The sequence below is a fragment of the Heterodontus francisci genome, chromosome 4 (genome assembly GCF_036365525.1).
Source record: "Heterodontus francisci isolate sHetFra1 chromosome 4, sHetFra1.hap1, whole genome shotgun sequence".
Lineage (NCBI taxonomy): Eukaryota > Metazoa > Chordata > Chondrichthyes > Heterodontiformes > Heterodontidae > Heterodontus > Heterodontus francisci.
The window spans coordinates 40,531,897-40,550,454 of record NC_090374.1 but is presented as its reverse complement, the minus strand read 5'-3'; the positions used below and the strand labels follow the sequence as shown (position 1 = coordinate 40,550,454).

General features: G+C 44.9%; 1 protein-coding gene across 1 annotated transcript in view; it reads left to right on the top strand.

Annotated features, from left to right (window-relative positions):
- Positions 1–2,307: 2,307 nt before the first annotated feature.
- LOC137368979 (long-chain-fatty-acid--CoA ligase 1-like) overlaps positions 2,308–18,558 on the top strand; it is a 199,085-nt gene continuing 182,834 nt past the window's right edge. Inside the window, exon 1 of the mRNA XM_068029399.1 lies at positions 2,308–2,412. The gene's annotated coding sequence lies outside the window, so the exon portion shown is untranslated. The remainder of the gene's footprint in view (positions 2,413–18,558) is intronic.

Here is an 18,558-nt window from a genome sequence, read left to right as displayed (position 1 = left end):
TGAGAAGGTGCCTTCTTGAACCACTGCAGTCCATGTGGGGTAGGTAGACCCACAGTGCTGTTAGGGAGTTCCAGGATTTTGACCCAGTGACATTGAAGGAACTGCGATATAGTTCCAAGTCAGGATGGTGTGTAGCTTGGAGGGGAACTTGCAGGTGGTGGTGTTGCCATGCATCTGCTACCCTTGTGCCTAGGTGATAAGAGGTCGCTGGTTTGGAAGGTGCTGTCTAAGGAGCCTTGGTGCGTTACTGCAGTGCATCTTGTCGATGGTACACACTGTTGCCACTTTGCATTGCTGCTGGAGGGAGTGAATGTGGATGGGGTGTAATCAAGCGGGCTGCTTTGTCCTGGATGGTGTCAAGCTTCTTGAGTGTTGTTGGAGCAGCACCCATTCAGGCAAGTGGAGAGTATTCCATCACACTCCTGTCTTGTGCCTTGTAGATGGTGGACAGGCTTTGGGGAATCAGGAAGTGAATTACTCGCCTCAGGATTCCAAGTCTCTGATCTGCTCTTGTCGCATGGTATTTTTATGGTTACTCCAGTTCAGTTTCTGGTCAATGGTAACCTCCATGGTATCTTGACAGTGATGGTTAGATTCTCTCTTGTTGGAGATGGTTGTCACCTGGCACTTGTGTGGTGCGAATGTTACTTACCACTTATCAGCCCAAGCCTGGATCTTGTCCAGGTCTTGCTGTATTTCTACACGGACTGCTTCAGTATCTGAGTCGTTGTGAATGGTGCTGAACATTGTGCAATCATCAGCGAACATTCCCACTTCTGATCTTATGATTGAAGGAAGGCCATTGATGAAGCAGCTGAAGATGGTTGGGCCTATGACACTACCCCGAGGAACTCTTGCAGCGATGTCCTGCAGCAGGGATGTTTGGCCTCCAACAACCACAACCATCTTCCTTTGTGCTAGGTATGACTCCAACCAGCGAAGTGTTTTCCCCTGATTCTCATTGGCTTCAGTTTTGCTATGGCTCCTTGATGCCATACTCGGTCAAATGATGCCTCACCTCTTGAGTTCAGCTCTTTTGTCTATATTTGAACCAAGGCTGTAATGAGGTCAGGAGCTGTGTGGCCCCGGTGGAACCCAAACTGAGCGTCAGTGAGCAGGTTATTGCTGAGCAAGTGCCGCTTGATAGCACTGTTGATGACTTCTTCCATCACTTTACTGATGATTCCCTTGGCATTTCTTCGCCGACGAAGATTTTGGGAAGGTTGGAGTCATTGGTTGCAAGTCTGCTGGTGGCTAGTCAGGCCTATCCGTGACCAGCAGATTCTCCCACAGCAGGTACAAGTGAAGGTGTAGTCGCTCCGGGGGGTAATTGGATCTATCCTTTCCCCCCTTTTCTCTTTCATGCCGGTTCTTTGCTCAGTCTCAAAGGTGTCTGTAGATCATTGAAAGTAGGCTGATGGGGCGGTAATTGGCTGGGTTGGACTTGTCCTGCTTTTTGTGTACAGGACATACATGGACAATTTTCTGCATTGCCGGGTAGATGCCAGGCATCATTTACTGTTTTCTTGGCCAACCTTTGCTTCCATCCCACCTGAGCTTGATCCTTTCTCAAATCCCTGAAATTGGCTCTCTTCCAGTTAGAATTTTCAGTTTTGGATTATCTTTGTCCGTTTCCAAGTACTTTAAATCTAATTATATTATGAGCACTGTTACCCAGATGTTTTCTCAATGGCATACAGTTTACCTGCCCGACTTCATTCGTCAGAATTAGGTGCAAAGCTGATTTCAATCCTGTTAGGTTAGAAACAGACTGACTAATACCAACTTTAAAATCCCGAAAAACCAAAAAACAAAATGCTGGAAATACTCAGCAGGTCTGGCAGTATCTGTGGAGAGGGAAGCAAAGCTAACGTTTCAGGTCAGTGACCTTTCATCAGAAATCTCGAGTTGGCTTCTGCGCAATATTGTTCATCGCGCCAGAGGAAGTTCGCGCGTGGAACGAAAGTGTTTTTTTTTTACCACTTCCTCACTCAGAAAATGTTCTGCTCTCCGGAGAGTGAAGGGACTCTTAAATGAATACATAGTATTCAACTGAACATGCGCAAAATTCTGCTCCCCCTAACTTCGTACCGTCATTGTTAACAAAAACAGCGTTGCCATCTAAAATTGTATTTTGTTGTTGCATCAAATAAAGTTGACTCTTGCATCGCGGCGGAGAGAGAAAATGTTCCTTTAAACTGTGAAAGATATTAACCAAAATACATAGGCATTCGGATGCAGAGAGGCAGGGTGAGAACTTTGATCTGTCGGGCAGCAGGACCGCGCGGAATCGTCTCGGCGCTGAAGCAAGCGATTGGTTGCAGCTGCCTGGAAGCTCTGTGAAGAGTATCAGGCTGAACCCTAGCGTGGATAAATAATTGAGGTGCCGGAGTGTTGTTCCAGTGAGCAAAGGTCTGTGTGTATGTGGGGATTCAAAAAAGAAACATTTACAATTCATGATTAGAGCCGTTAGCAACTGGTAGGGCGGCTGAACGTTTGCTCCATTTTCTCCCGGTAACTCTACGCGTGAAAGTAGACGGCGAATCCGGTGGCGGTTTGTTGCCTTCTGCGCATGTGCTGGGGAGTTGCAGTGGCCAAGTGGACCACTCGAGGTCTATGACGTAGGATTCGGAGCGGATTGTTACTAATGTATCCGACAGCCATTCAGAATGTGAAGTAATCAAATGTTTCTTTTTCAGAAGTATTAAAATTCTTGTCCTTGTTGAGACAGAGATAGCGGGCTGTAGATGTAGCAGAATTGGCACTAGAATGCTCTGAGACTGTCGACCGTTTTTGAACCCTCTCCTATTAGATGAGTCATAGACGAGAAAATCCCATTCGTCTAAGGGAACAATTCCAATTCCCTAACTCTCCCGTTATAGTATCCAACCTCATTCCTGAATATTGGTACAGTTTTGTGTCTGCTGCTGGACATGTAAGATTTTCAAACATAAACTATTTAAGCTGAGAAATTTTTCCCCATGTATCCAGTTTACACTTACTTTCAATGTGTATCCGCATATCTTTCCCCGGCTTAATTTGAAGTGAAATTATGGGTTTACTTTATGTCTTCCATTTTATATTTTCTATAATTGAGATGCTCCCCTTTAGTTGTCCAGAAAAAAAAGACTAGAGCAGAATTACTGAAATGGTAGGTAGTAAATACGAACTTTGTGATTTATTTGGTCTTGGCTAGTTTTTCTCTGTGGCTGCTGCCCTCAAACAACAAAAACTTGGATTTAGATAGCCTAGTAAAATAATGCCAAGATGCTCCACAGGTGCATTAACAGACAGAATTTGACACAGAGCCACATAGAGAAATGCCAAAGTGCTTCAAGGTAACATTAAAAGACGGAATTTGACTTCAAGCCACAAAGAGATATGAGGATATATGACCAAAAGCTTGGTCAAAGTGAAAGGGTTTTGAGGAGCTGTTTAAAGGAAGGGAGAGAGGTGGAGAAGTTAGGGCCTAGGCAACTGAAGGCACAATTGATAATTAAAGAAATTGGGGATGTGCAAGAGGCCAGAATTGTAGGAAGCCAGATTTCAGAGGGTTGGAGGAAGTTTTAGTGATGGAGAGGGATTTGAATGGAAAGATGCAATTTTTTTAAATTAAGGTGTTGCTGGATTGGGTGTCATTGTAGGTCAGCAAGCACAGAGGTAATGGGTGAGTGGGACATGGTGCAATTTAGGATAGCAGAGTTTTTGATGTGGATGGTAGGTGGGCAGCCATAAAGACGGGGCTAAAGTGTGGCGAGTCGAAGAGACTTAGTAGTTGGCAGGAAAAAAGACAGAGGCGCAAGGGGAGAGCCAACTGTGTAACAGCCCCGACAAACAAATTTCTCTGCAGCACCTGTGGAAGAGCCTGTCACTCTAGAATTGGCCTTTATAGCCACTCCAGGCGCTGCTTCACAAACCACTGACCACCTCCAGGCGCTTATCCATTGTCTCTCGAGATAAGGAGGCCAAAGAAGACTGGTAGGTGGGACTCAGTGGCCTCCTTCTGTGTGATTATCATTTTATGATCCTGTTGTCACATTAATTCATTTTAAAAGTACTAAATGAGGATTTTGAGTTTGATGCATTTTGGGAACAGGTTCCCAGTATTAGTCAATGGGGAAGTGGGTAATGGGCAAGCAAGACAGTGAGGGACAGGATACAAGTGGCTGAATTTTGGACAAGTTTGAGTTTGAGGAGAATGAGAGACTGGCAAGGAGGATAAGACACTTGAATAACTGAATAGAGGCGATGAAAGGGTTTCATGTGGATACGAGTTTTAGTGGCAGTGGGAGAGAAGTAGGAGCACCTGTGAGCAATATTACTGAGGTGGAAATGTGTTCTTGGTGATGGGTAGGATGTTTAAAATGAGTGCAACATGACCCCCTAGGTTTTGTGCACTCTGGACAGATGGCCAGGGAGTGACAGAAAGCAAAGGCTTTGGTCTTCTGAAAATTTCTGCTCATTCACGGTGATGCTAGAGAAACTATTGGACAGCGTCGAGATGATTGATGGAAGTAGCGGAGAGGAAGTTAACACTATGTTATTGTGCAAGTTGTTGTTGAAGAATTCTAAACTGAAGTGGAATCTTACAGTTTGAAATGTTATAAATAGTTAGGTTAGACTCAGACCAAACAGGTTGCAACATTCCAAGCAGAAGGGCCGCCCGCGCATCAACACGAGCAGAATTTCTCATCCACAGCTGTTACAAAAATTTCTAAATTCACTTGTAACAGCCATTCAAAACACTCCCACAGGGGATACTGAGACCAAGTGGGCCCACATCAGAGACGCCATCGATGAGTCAGCTTTGATCACCTACGGAAAATGTGCGAAGAGAAACGCAAACTGGTTTCGATCTCACTTTGAAGAGCTGGAACCTGTCATAGCCGCTAAGCGCATTGCACTGCTGAACTACAAGAAAGCCCCCAGCGAGTTAACATCCGTAGCACTTAAAGCAGCCAGAAGCACTGCACAAAGAACAGCCAGGCGCTGCGCAAATGACGACTGGCAACACCTATGCAGTCATGTTCAGCTGGCCTCAGACACCGGAAACATCAGAGGAATGTATGATGGCATTAAGAGAGCTTTTGGGCCAATCATCAAGAAGATCGCCCCCCTCAAATCTAAATCAGGGGACATAATCACTGACCAATGCAAACAAATAGACCGCTGGGTTGAGCACTGCCTAGAATTGTACTCCAGGGAGAATGTTGTCACTGAGACTGCCCTCAATGCAGCCCAGCCTCTACCAGTCATGGATGAGCTGGACATACAGCCAACAAAATCGGAACTCAGTGATGCCATTGATTCTCTAGCCAGCGGAAAAGCCCCTGGGAAGGACAGCATTTCCCCTGAAATAATCAAGAGTGCCAAGCCTGCTATACTCTCAGCACTACATGAACTGCTTTGCCTGTGCTGGGACGAGGGAGCAGTACCTCAGGACATGCGCGATGCCAATATCATCACCCTCTATAAAAACAAAGGTGACCATGGTGACTGCAACAACTACCGTGGAATCTCCCTGCTCAGCATAGTGGGGAAAGTCTTTGCTCGAGTCGCTCTAAACAGGCTCCAGAAGCTGGCCGAGCGCGTCTACCCTGAGGCACAATGTGGCTTTCGTGCAGAGAGATGGACCGTTGACCTGCTGTTCTCCCTTCGTCAGATACAGGAGAAATGCCGCAAACAACAGATGCCCCTCTACATTGCTTTCATTGATCTCACCAAAGCCTTTGACCTCGTCAGCAGACGTGGTCTCTTCAGACTACTAGAAAAGATCGGATGTCCACCAAAGCTACTAAGTATCATCACCTCATTCCATGACAATATGAAAGGCACAATTCAACTTGGCCCCTCATCAGACCCCTTTCCTATCCTGAGTGGCGTGAAACAGGGCTGTGTTCTCGCACCCAGACTTTTTGGGATTTTCTTCTCCCTGCTGCTTTCACATGCGTTCAAGTCTTCAGAAGAAGGAATTTTCCTCCACACAAGATCAGGGGGCAGGTTGTTCAACCTTGCCCGTCTAAGAGCGAAGTCCAAAGTACGGAAAGTCCTCATCAGGGAACTCCTCTTTGCTGACGATGCTGCTTTAACATCTCGCACTGAAGAGTGCCTACAGAGTCTCATCGACAGGTTTGCGGCTGCCTGCAATGAATTTGGCCTAACCATCAGCCTCAAGAAAACGAACATCATGGGGCAGGACGTCAGAAATGCTCCATCAATATTGGCGACCACGCTCTGGAAGTGGTTCAAGAGTTCACCTACCTAGGCTCAACTATGACCAGTAACCTGTCTCTAGATGCAGAAATCAACAAGCGCATGGGAAAGGCTTCCATGTCCAGCCTGGCCAAGAGAGTGTGGGAAAATGACGCACTGACACGGAACACAAAAGTCCGAGTGTATCAAGCCTGTGTCCTCAGTACCTTGCTCTATGGCAGCGAGGCCTGGACAGCGTATGTCAGCCAAGAGCGACGTCTCAATTCATTCCATCTTCGCTGCCTCCGGAGAATACTTGGCATCAGGTGGCAGGACCATATCTCCAACACAGAAGTCCTCGATGCGGCCAACATCCCCAGCTTATACGCACTACTGAGTCAGCGGTGCTTGGGTTGGCTTGGCCATGTGAGCCGCATGGAAGATGGCAGGATCCCCAAAGACACATTGTACAGCGAGCTCGCCACTGGTATCAGACCCACCGGCCGTCCATGTCTCCGCTTTAAAGACGTCTGCAAACGCGACATGAAGTCCTATGACATTGATCACAAGTCATGGGAGTCAGTTGCCAGCGTTTGCTAGAGCTGGCGGCCAGCCATAAAGGCGGGGCTAAAGTGTGGCGAGTCGAAGAGACTTAGCAGTCGGCAGGAAAAAAGACAAAAGCCAACTGTGTAACAGCTCCGACAAACAAATTTTTCTGCAGCACCTGTGGAAGAGCCTGTCACTCTAGAATTGGCCTTTATAGCCACTCCAGGCGCTGCTCCACACACTACTGACCACCTCTAGGCACTTACCCATTGTCTCTCGAGATAAGGAGGCCCAAGAAGAAAATAGTTTGAGATAATGATTTGTCCTGTACAAACATACCTATTTCCCAAAACTCTCAGCAATGGCCCACAGAAATTCTAAGAAAATAATAACTGGTTAAATGCATGCTGCCTCCTGGAAGCTAATTCCACATCTACGGACCATGTCACCAGAGGGCAGCGTGGAGAAGGGGAGAACTAAGTTATAAATTTTGGTGTCAATTTAATTCAAAATGGTCTTTTTTAAAAAAAACTCTCATATTATAAATTGAGATTCTATCTGCACAGTGACGCAGTGGTTAGCACCGCAGCCTTACAGCTCCAGCAACCTGAGTTCAATTCTGGGTACTGCCTGTGTGGAGTTTGCAAGTTCTCCCTGTGTCTGCGTGGGTTTTCGCCGAGTGCTCCGGTTTCCTCCCACAGCCAAAGACATGCAGGTTGATAGGTAAATTGGCCGTTATAAATTGCCCCTAGTATAGGTAGGTGGTAGGAGAATATAGGGACAGGTGGGGATGTGGTAGGGATATGGGATTAGTGTAGGATTAGTATAAATGGGTGGTTGATGGTCGGCACAGACTTGGTGGTCGAAGGGCCTGTTTCAGTGTTGTAGCAATAAATATAAATATTTCAATGACTCAATACACTAACCAGGAGGCAGCATGCATTTAACCAGTTATTATTTTCTTAGAATTTCTGCGGGCCATTGCTGAGAGTTTTGGGAAATAGGTATGTTTGTACAGGACAAATCGTTATCTCAAACTATTTTATAACATTTCAAACTGTAAGATTCCACTTCAGTTTAGAATGCTTCAACAACAGCTTGCATTTATATATGCCTTTAACCTAAAAACGTCCCAAGGCACTTCACAGGAGCAAACACAATTGGACACCGGGCCACATATTGAAATATTAGGACAGATGACCAATGAATTGGTCATAGAGATACATTTTGGGGGATGTCTTAAAGGAGGAGAGAGAGGTGGAGAGATTTAGTGAGGGAATTCCAGAACTTGGGTCTGAGACAGCTGAAGGCCAGTGCTGCAGCGATGGAAATCAGGATGTGCAAGAGGCCAGAATTGGAGGAGCACAGGGATCTTGGAGGGTTGTTGGGCTGGAGGAGATTACCGAGGTCAGGAGGGGTGAGACCATGTAGGGTTTGTACACAAAGAGAATTTTAAAATCGAGACATTGTTGGACCAGGAGCCAGTGTATGTCAGTGAAAAGGAGTGATGAGTGAACAAGTCAGTATATGGGCAGCAGATAAGATCAGGTTTAGGGAAGCTGACCAGGAAAAGGTTGGAGTAGTCAAAACTAAAAATAGCAAAGATATGGGTGAGGATTTCAGTAGCAGATGAGCTGAGGCGGGGTAGAGACGTGTGATGTTACAGAGGTGGAAATCGGAGGTCAGTGGTCGGAAGCTCATCTTGGTCAGATCTCGCACCAAGCTTGTGATTAGTCTGGTTCAGCTTCAGACTGTGGCCAGGGAGAAGAATTTGTGGGGTGATTGAAGTCAGTGGCTTTGCTCTTCCTCATGTTTAGTTGGAGGAAATTTCTGCTCCTCCGGTACTGGATGTTGGACAAGCAGTGTGACAAATGGAGAGGTTGAGAGGGGTGGTGGTGAGGTAGAGCTGGGTGACATCGTGTACTTGTGGAACCTGATGTGTTTTTCGATGTTTACATATGAAATCCAGAGATATAAATTTGTATTAGCCAGCTGTCAAAAATATTATGTAGGCTGGTAAACTTAAAATATTTTAAGCTTGGATTTCAGTCACTTTCATCATGTGGAGATTGTTACTGTTGCAAGAAAGATTTACTTGATATTTCATTGAATCATAGACATTTTGGCAGAGAAAGGGGCCATGCAGCCCATCCTACTGTGTTTGTTCTACATAGAAGCTAATCCACTCTTATCCCATTTTTCTCCTCTTTACGAACACTTAATTTTTTTGTGTTTATCTATTTCCCTTAATATCTTATAGCTAGTTGCAGTAATTCATTTTGTTGAATAGCCATTGGCATTCTGTTTTAAGATTATTGCGAATCTCCTCCTTCATGCCTCGAGTACTAATCCTAAAATAGTGCCCCTGCCAAACTAACTATACAAAATCAAGTATCTTGTCTGGTGAGTCTGTGTGGCAAGTTGTGAAATATCTGATTGTACTGGTATATATGTACTTTGGAAACAGATTCCTTCGAAGGAGACTACATTTTATCTCTTAACTTTAACACAGTGGAATGCAATAAGCTTATAAACACTTGAAAGAAAAGCTATTTAAATCCCCATGTCAGTATGAACTTCTAACAATATTTACACTTTCAAAATAATTGCTTTGCTGCACTCAAAAAACCGGCAAGCCTTGTTGGCTTCTGTGACCTTGCAATCAGGCCGATGACCTATTTTAACGTGGTGTTGTATTTGTTCTTGCACAATGGTCAAGGATTAATAGTTTAGTATGTAAAGTTAAATATTTGGACTCTGAGCCCCAGGACCACTAATGTTAATGGTCTGTAGTCAAAATAATTGATACTGGTTTTACCATAGCTCTTGGGGATTAATTGTACAAGTCCAGTGAGTTGGGGAGGGGGCAGGGGTGGGGGGGGGGGGGGGGGGGGGAAATTTCAACAGACCTTGTTTCTCCTTTACAAAGTGCATGGGGTGGGGACTAAAATTTATCATTCCCGGTGTGGTTGCTGGGGTGTTTATCCAAGGAATTACAATCACACCATGCAGCCTCCCCATCAGGTGGGATATCTCCCAGGGGGATGGACAGCCAAATGGTTTTCAGCCCCAACAACAAGGTGGGCAGGCAATCACTCGAGCTATACTTTCTTTTCTGTAAACATTTTCACCTTTTATGCTTCCCTCCTCTCCTGTACATTGTCCAACAGGTCTTCCTTAACATGTGAACACAGTCACTGAAGAGCCAGCAGACCTTTTGACTGTGGTGACAGTCAGTGGTGACTCTGATCATTATTGTCGTTTCTGTTGATATGCACTCTTCAGATGCAGTCAGGTACAGCTATCTGCAAAAGCATGGAGTGAAGGGAAGAAGGATTGGTGTTGGAAGTAGGGTAGAGAAAAAATGCAAGTTTGGAGGTGTATTGCCCACTTATTGGGAGGACCCATTTTGGTTTTCCTTTATCCTTGCACCATTCCTCTATTGAGTTGATAACGGGAGATTCTCTCTCATACTCTTCCTGCACCAATGCTCCCTCCAGACACTGGGACGACCTTGTAGGATCATACAGTGTCCCTGAGAGATGTTACTACCTGAGCACAATGTGAGGCCTGTTGAAAGCCCCCATGCCTCTTTCTCAGTCATTCTCTTTGATCATTTATGTGGCTTCTTGACTAGGCCACAAGTGCACATGCTGCTGGAAACAATTTCTCTGCTGTTTGCTGCCTCACTGCTTTTGGCCAGTGTGTGTGTGTATCTGTGTGAGACCTGAAACCACCTGTGCAGGCAGAGCTGTCCTATTGAGCAGCTATCACTGTCATCCAATGCACCTCTCAATCTCGGTTATAACTATCAGGAAATACTAAAAAGGCCACCAGGCTTCTTTTTTTCCAGAAAAGAGAAGACTGAGGATTGACCATTGAAAATGGTAAAGGGGTTTGATAGAGTAGATTTAGGGAAGATGCTTCTGCATGTGAGAGAGACCAGAACTAGGGACATCAAATGTAGGATAGTCACTAATAAATCCAGTAGGGAATTATTAACTTGAGTTTACAGAAGGTGGAACCCGAGCCAGGAGAACATTAGAATAGTTGAGTCTAGAAATAACAGATGTGGGTGAGGGTTTCAGCAGCCGATGAGCTGAGGCAGGGATGGAGATAGGTGATGTTACAAAGATGGAAGTAGGCGGTCTTGTGATGGGGGAAGATATGGGGTCGGAAGCTCAGCTTGGGGTCAAATGAATGCCAAGTTTCCAAAAGGTGGTGTCAGCTACCTAAAGGAAAACGGTGTTTCTGTTGCCGTACACATAAGAATATTTAGTCCCAATAGTAATGTACTATCAGCAAGATATTTGATATTGCTTGGACTCCTGTTTGATAACTTGAGCTGTAAAGTTGTGTTTGCAGCCTATTACTTCAAATCATCTCTTATTCTCCATAATGAAAAGTTCAATTTATAGCGCTCCCAACTTCTATTACAAGTCTGATGATCCTGCTGCCTGTTTTGCTGGGTTCTTTGTTGAGCATTCCTAACTGCAGAGTAGCAGCTGAATCTTACGTAATGTGTCAGGAAGTAATTTTACTGGAAGCCTGATGGTCACATGCATTTGACTGGTTCCTTTTGTTAACAAATACATTTTACCATGGTGTTTTTGATTTCCATTTTCTTTTGGCATTACTTCATTTTTTAAGTTGCACACTGATTCATAGAGCAGATCTTTTGCTGCATGTTTTGAAGATAGAACTTCTGACTATTAATTGCAAATAATTTTTTGATTTCGCCTCCAGGAATGTCTATTTCTTATACCTTTAGTGCGAAGATCAGATGGAGAGCAATTTGTAGTTTACACTCAACTGCTGTAGATAGTGCAACAGAAAATATACTCTTCAGGTTAAATTAAAGAAGCCAAACAAAGCATTTTTAGCTGCTGATTGCTTGACCTTATTTTTGAGCATATTTGTTCACGAGTGGTGCCTCTGCTTGTGCACTTATCTAAAAAAAATGCCGTAAGGAATTAAACTAGCAGGCCAGCATAGCAGATTGAAAAGCGGAAAGGCAATCCCAGAGGCTGCTTCCAGAACACAGCATTCCTTTCCAAGCATGGGTGTGGTTGTGCAGTGGTTATGTAATCCACTAGAGTCTGGTCTGGACTAATATTCTTTGGGGTTGCAAGTTCAAATCCCACCATGGCAGTTTGGGAATTTGAGTTCAGTTTTCAAAAAAAATCTGGAAATAAAAAGCAGGCGTCAGTAAAATGTGACCATAAAGCTGTCATGTCATGTTGTAAACAACCAACTGGGTCACTAATGTCTCATTTAAGGAAGGAAATCTGCTATCCTTACCTGGTCTGGCGTATGCTTGAGTCCAGTCTCTCACCAATGTGGTTGTCTTTTAACTGCCTTTCTGAAATAGACTGGCAAGCCAATTCCATTGTATCAAGCCACTATGAAGAATTCAATAAGAAGGCTCACTAGATTAGCAACTAGTGATGGGGAGTAAATGCCAGTCTTGCCAATGATGGCCACATCCTGCGAATGAAGATGAATAGAAAACACAAACTCCCTCCTTCTGGCTACTTCTACCTGAAGGGCAGGGTGACCGTCAGCAATCTTTGCCTCTTGCAAGCCAGCATGCCATCTTAAGTTTCACAGAATTTTCGAAGTTGACTGTTATAGAACATAGAACATAGAACATAGAAAATACAGCACAGAACAGGCCCTTCGGCCCACGATGTTGTGCCGATCCTTTGTCCTCTGTCAAGGACAATTTAATCTATACCCCATCATTCTCCTTTATCCATATACCTATCTAAAAGCCGTTTGAAAGTCCCTAAAGTTTCTGACTCAACAACTTCCCCAGGCAAGGCATTCCATGCCCCGACCACTCTCTGGGTAAAGAACCTTCCCCTGACATCCCCCTTATATCTCCCACCCTTCACCTTAAATTTATGACCCCTTGTAACGCTTTGCTCCACCCGGGGAAAAAGTTTCTGACTGTCTACCCTATCTATTCCCCTGATCATCTTATAAACCTCTATCATGTCACCCCTCATCCTTCTCCGTTCTAATGAGAAGAGGCCTAGAATGTTCAGCCTTTCCTCGTAAGACCTATTCTCCATTCCAGGCAACATCCTGGTAAATCTCCTCTGCACCCTCTCCAAGGCTTCCACATCCTTCCTAAAATGAGGCGACCAGAACTGCACACAGTACTCCAAATGAGGCCTTACCAAGGTCCTGTACAGCTGCATCATCACCTCACGGCTCTTAAATTCAATCCCTCTGCTAATGAACGCTAACACCCCATATGCCTTCTTCACAGCCCTATCCACTTGAGTTGCAACTTTCAACGATCTGTGCACATAGACCCCAAGGTCTCTCTGCTCCTCCACATGCCCAAGAACCCTACCGTTAACCCAGTATTTTGCATTCGTGTTTGTCCTTCCAAAATGGACGACCTCACACTTTTCAGGGTTAAACTCCATCTGCCACTTTTCAGCCCAGCACTGCAACCTATCCAAGTCCCTTTGCAGACGACAATAGCCCTCCTCGGTATCCACAACTCCACCAACCTTTGTATCATCTGCAAATTTACTGACCCACCCTTCGACTTCCTCATCCAAGTCGTTAATAAAAATCACAAACAGGAGAGGACCCAGAACTGATCCCTGCGGCACGCCACTGGTAACTGGGCTCCAGGCTGAGTATTTACCATCTAAGACCACTCTCTGCCTTCTATCAGTTAGCCAATTCTTAATCCAACTGGCCACATTCCCCACTATCCCATGCCTCCTGACTTTCTCCATAAGTCTACCATGGGGGACCTTATCAAATGCCTTACTAAAATCCATGTACACCACATCCACTGGTTTACCCTCATCCACTTGCTTGGTCACCTGCTCAAAGAATTCAATCAGGCTTGTGAGGCAAGACCTACCCCTCACAAAACTGTGCTGACTGTCCCGAATCAAGCAGTGTCTTTCCAGATGCTCAGAAATCCTATCCCTCAGCACCTTTTCCATCAACTTGCCTACCACCGAAGTAAGACTAACTGGCCTGTAATTCCCAGGGTTGTTCCTATTCCCTTTCTTGAACAGGGGCACAACATTTGCCACCCTCCAATCACCTGGTACCACCCCCGTCAACAGAGAAGATGAAAAGATCATTGCCAGCGGCTCTGCAATTTCATCCCTTGCTTCCCATAACATCCTTGGATATACCCCGTCAGGCCCGGGAGACTTGTCTATCTTCAAGTTATTCAAAAACCCCAACACATCTTCCCTCCTAACGAGCACTTCCTCGAGCTTACCAGTCTGTTTCACACCGTCCTCTTCAGTAATACACCCCTTCTCATTCGTAAATACCGAAGAGAAGTACTCATTCAAAACCTCACTTATCTCTTCCGGCTCAACACACAGTCTCCCGCTATTGTCCTTGACCGGACCTACGGTCCCCCTAGTCATCCTCATATTTCTGACATACGCGTAAAAGGCCTTGGGGTTTTCTTTTATCCTACCCGCCAAGCATTTTTCATGCCCTCTCTTAGCTCTCCTAATCCCTTTCTTCAGATCCTTCCTGGCCATCTTGTATCCCTCCAGAGCTATGCCTGTGCCCTTTTTCCTCAACCTTATATACGCATCCTTCTTCTTCCTAACAAGACTATCAACCTCTCTTGTCAACCACGGTTCCCTCACATGACCATCCCTTCCCTGTCTGACAGGGACATGCTTATCAATGGCCCCTACTATCTGCTCCTTGAAAAAGTTCCACATTTCGACCGTGCCCTTCCCTGCCAGCATATGCTCCCAACTTATGCTCCTCAGTTCCTGCCTGACAGCATCATATCTACCCTTCCCCCAATTGTAAACCTTGCCCTGTTGCACATACCTATCCCTCTCCATTACCACAGTGAATGCTACAGAATTGTGATCACTATCTCCAAAGTGCTCGCCCACCAACAGCTCTATCACTTGCCCTGGTTCATTACCTAGTACCAAATCCAATATTGCCTCCCCTCTGGTCGGGCAGTCTACATACTGAGTCAGAAAAGCTTCCTGGACATACTGCACAAACACTACCCCATCCAAACTATTCGATCTAAAGAGTTGCCAATCAATATTTGGGAAGTTGAAATCCCCCATAATTACTACCCTGTGACTTCTGCTCCTTTCCAAAATCTGTTTCCCAATCTGCTCTTCCACCTCCCTGCTGCTATTGGGGGGCCGATAGAAAACTCCCATCAAGGTGACTGCTCCTTTCCTGTTCCTGACCTCAACCCACAGTGCCTCAGTCGGCAGATCCTCCTCGAAAATTCTTTCAGCAGTTGTTACACTATTTCTAACTAACAATGCCACCCCCCCACCTCTTTTACCACCATTCCTAATCTTATGAAAACATCTATAACCAGGTACCTCCAAGAACCATTCCTCCCCCTCACCTATCCACGTTTCAGTGATGGCCACAACATCGTAGTCCCAAGTGCCCACATGACCTTGGATAGTTCCAGACTGCACCCTTGAGGGCCCCAATGCTACTTGGCCTTCTTCAGGTCTTAGTTTGGAGCAAGCACTTCCCACTGCCTCTCTCCAGAGGTGTTCCTAAAGCAAAGTTTGTATTCACCAAAGTTTTCCAAACTCTCCATACACATGAACTGAATCTGTTATATTCCCTTCCACACATATTTAGTTGCTGGACCAAACCTGAGCTTCTCTGCCTCTCCATATGCCTCTTTGCTGTTCTCATACATTGACATCTTCAGCCTTAGTGAAACTTGGTTTAATGACTGGTCCTCTCTCAGGCCAACCTGACAGGCAACCAGTTACAGTTCTTCATCCTCCATAAAGGTGTAGCACTCTTTGGTTTTTATCTTGGGCCTGTCCATGTAATTCCTCTGATACTTCACTGTGTTCAAACACTTCTCTCTATGACACTTCCTACCTCTTTCAAGATCCTTCATTTTTACCCTCAATGTCCCAAGGTCGTCTTCCTGAAATCTCTTCCCTACTGTCTTTTCTTGGTGCTTGTATTCAATATCTCATAAACGTCCCAGCCAGAGAATCTCCTGCAAAAGTTTATTTTCCCCCTCCCACACCATTACCTGGTGTACTCCAAAGATCCATCCTTGGTCCTGTCTTATTTGACCCGAATCTGAACTGGCTGGGCAACAGGAGACAGAGAGTAGCAGTGAAAGGGAGTTTCTCAAAATGGAGACGTGTGACCAGTGGTGTTCCACAGGGATCCGTGCTGGGACCACTGTTGTTTGTGATATACATAAATGATTTGGAGGAAAGTATAGGTGGTCTGATTAGCAAGTTTGCAGACGACACTAAGATTGGTGGAGTAGCAGATAGCGAAGGGGACTGTCAGAGAATACAGCAGAATATAGATAGATTGGAGAGTTGGGCAGAGAAATGGCAGATGGAGTTCAATCAGGGGAAATGCAAGGTGATGCATTTTGGAAGATCCAATTCAAGAGTGAATTATACAGTAAATGGAAAAGTCCTGGGGAAAATTGATGTACAGAGAGATTTGGGTGTTTAGGTCCATTGTTCCCTGAAGGTGGCAACGCAGGTAAATAGAGTGGTCAAGAAGGCATACGGCATGCTTTCCTTCATCGGATGGGGTATTGAGTACAAGAGTTGGCAGGTCATGTTACAGTTGGATAGGACTTTGGTTCGGCCACATTTGGAATACTGCGTGCAGTTCTGGTCGCCACATTACCAAAAGGATGTGGATGCTTTGGAGAGGGTGCAGAGGAGGTTCACCAGGATGTTGCCTGGTATGGAGGGCGCTAGCTATGAAGAGAGGTTGAGTAGATTAGGATTATTTTCATTATAAAGGCGGAGGTTGAGGGGGGACCTGATTGAGGTGTACAAAATCATGAGAGGTATAGACAGGGTGGATAGCAAGAAGCTTTTTCCCAGAGTGGGGGATTCAAATACTAGGGGTCACGAGTTCAAAGTGAAAGGGGAAAAGTTTAGGGGGGATATGCTTGGAAAGTTCTTTACGCAGAGGGTGGTGGATGCCTGGAACGCGTTGCCAGCGGAGGTGGTAGATGCGAACACGATAGCGTCTTTTAAGATGTATCTAGACAGATACATGAATGGGCAGGAAGCAGAGAGATACAGACCCTTAGAAAATAGGCGACATGTTTAGGTAGAGGATCTGGATCGGCGCAGGCTTGGAGGGCAGAAGGGTCTGTTCCTGTGCTGTAATTTTCTTTGTTCTTTGTTCTAACCCCATATCCTCACCACCAAGACTGCCTACTTCCATCATCGTAATATCTTCTGTCTTCTGCCCCTGGCTCAGCCCATTTGCTGCTGAAATCTTCATCCATATTTTGTTATCTCTAGACATGTCTATTCCAGTGCTCTGCTGGCTATCCTCCCATCTTCCACCCTCTGTAAACATCAGCTTATCGAAAACACTGCTGGTCATATCCCAGCTCACTCCAAGTCCTGTTCACCCATCATCCCTGTGCTCGATAACCTACATTGGTTCCCAGTCCAGGAACGCCTTGAGTTTAAAATTCTCCTTCTTGTGTTCAAATCCCTCCATAGCTATGTCCCATCCCATCTCATTTATCTCCTGCAGCCCTACAACTATCTGAAAACTCTGCATTCTTCAAATTCTATCCTTCTATGCATCCCCAATTTCCTTCCATCCACTATTGGTGGTTGTGCCTTCAGCTGTCTAGACTCTAACCTTTGGAATTCCCTCCCTAAAACTCTCCGCCCTTCTTTCCTCCTGATGAAAGGGACCTGGAACATCGACTATTTCTCTCTCCACAAATGCTGCCAGACCTGCTGAGTATTTCCAGCATTTTCTGTTTTTATTTCTGCCCAAATGGAATTCTCTCCCCAAATTACTTTGCCTTATTATTTCCCAACCAGCCTTCCAAAAGATCTGAAGATGTTTTCTTTTACAGTGCCTTTCGTCTTCTCCCTTCTTAGAATTTTCCTGTTTGAGGTTCACCTTAAGTGTTCTTGGGCGTCTTGACCAACGTAATGACTAGCTCTCTAAATACACTTGCTATATTTGGATACATGGGAGTGGTTACAGGGCTGTGGTCTAATATTGGGATTTGGATAATTGCTTTAAACTGCTGAAGTGGTTTCATGGCTAATGATTGATGTCCTCTGAAACCCTGAATTGGATTGCACTGTAATTTCTTCCATATATCCATTGAAAGCAGATTACTGATGTATTGTAGTATCAGTGTGCCCAATTTTAAACATGCTTCATAAGTATCTAAAGATGTTGGAGAAATGTATCTTTTAACTTCAGAAGAATTTTAATTTCATTTCCAATGTACTATGTGCACATTTCCTTTGCTGGAGGATTAGGACACCCTTTTTCAGCTTTCCAAACTCTTGAATTCTGTTTTTGTTGTACCCCTGAAAATGGTATATATCATAAGGAATTTTTAAACTACAGTGAGCACTAAAGTGGTGTAGACCACATTAAATTGATTTAACCAAGCTATGCAAATACTATTTTCTCCTTTTGAATGTTGTAGCTGGTATTGTTCTTAAAACTAGACCTCCTTTAAGTGCACTGTTCAGAAGACTGATGCTTTGACTCTAATGATAAATGATACTTCCATTCAGAGTTGTTGGCAGCTGTGAGTGATTCATCAGATGATGTGTCAGACTGTGCTACTCTTACACATTGGGCATGGTGTGAATTAGATGCAAGAGGTTGAAAAAATCACATGTTTGAACCTTTGAGAAGAATGTGGAGAACACAATAGTAGTGTACCTGGAGCTCAGTGCTCCAGAGTGATAGTTTACAGGTTCAGGTTCCACTTCAGATACTTCCTTCATGGGGCCTGGGTCGAAAAAAAACAACCCTTGTCACCAGCAT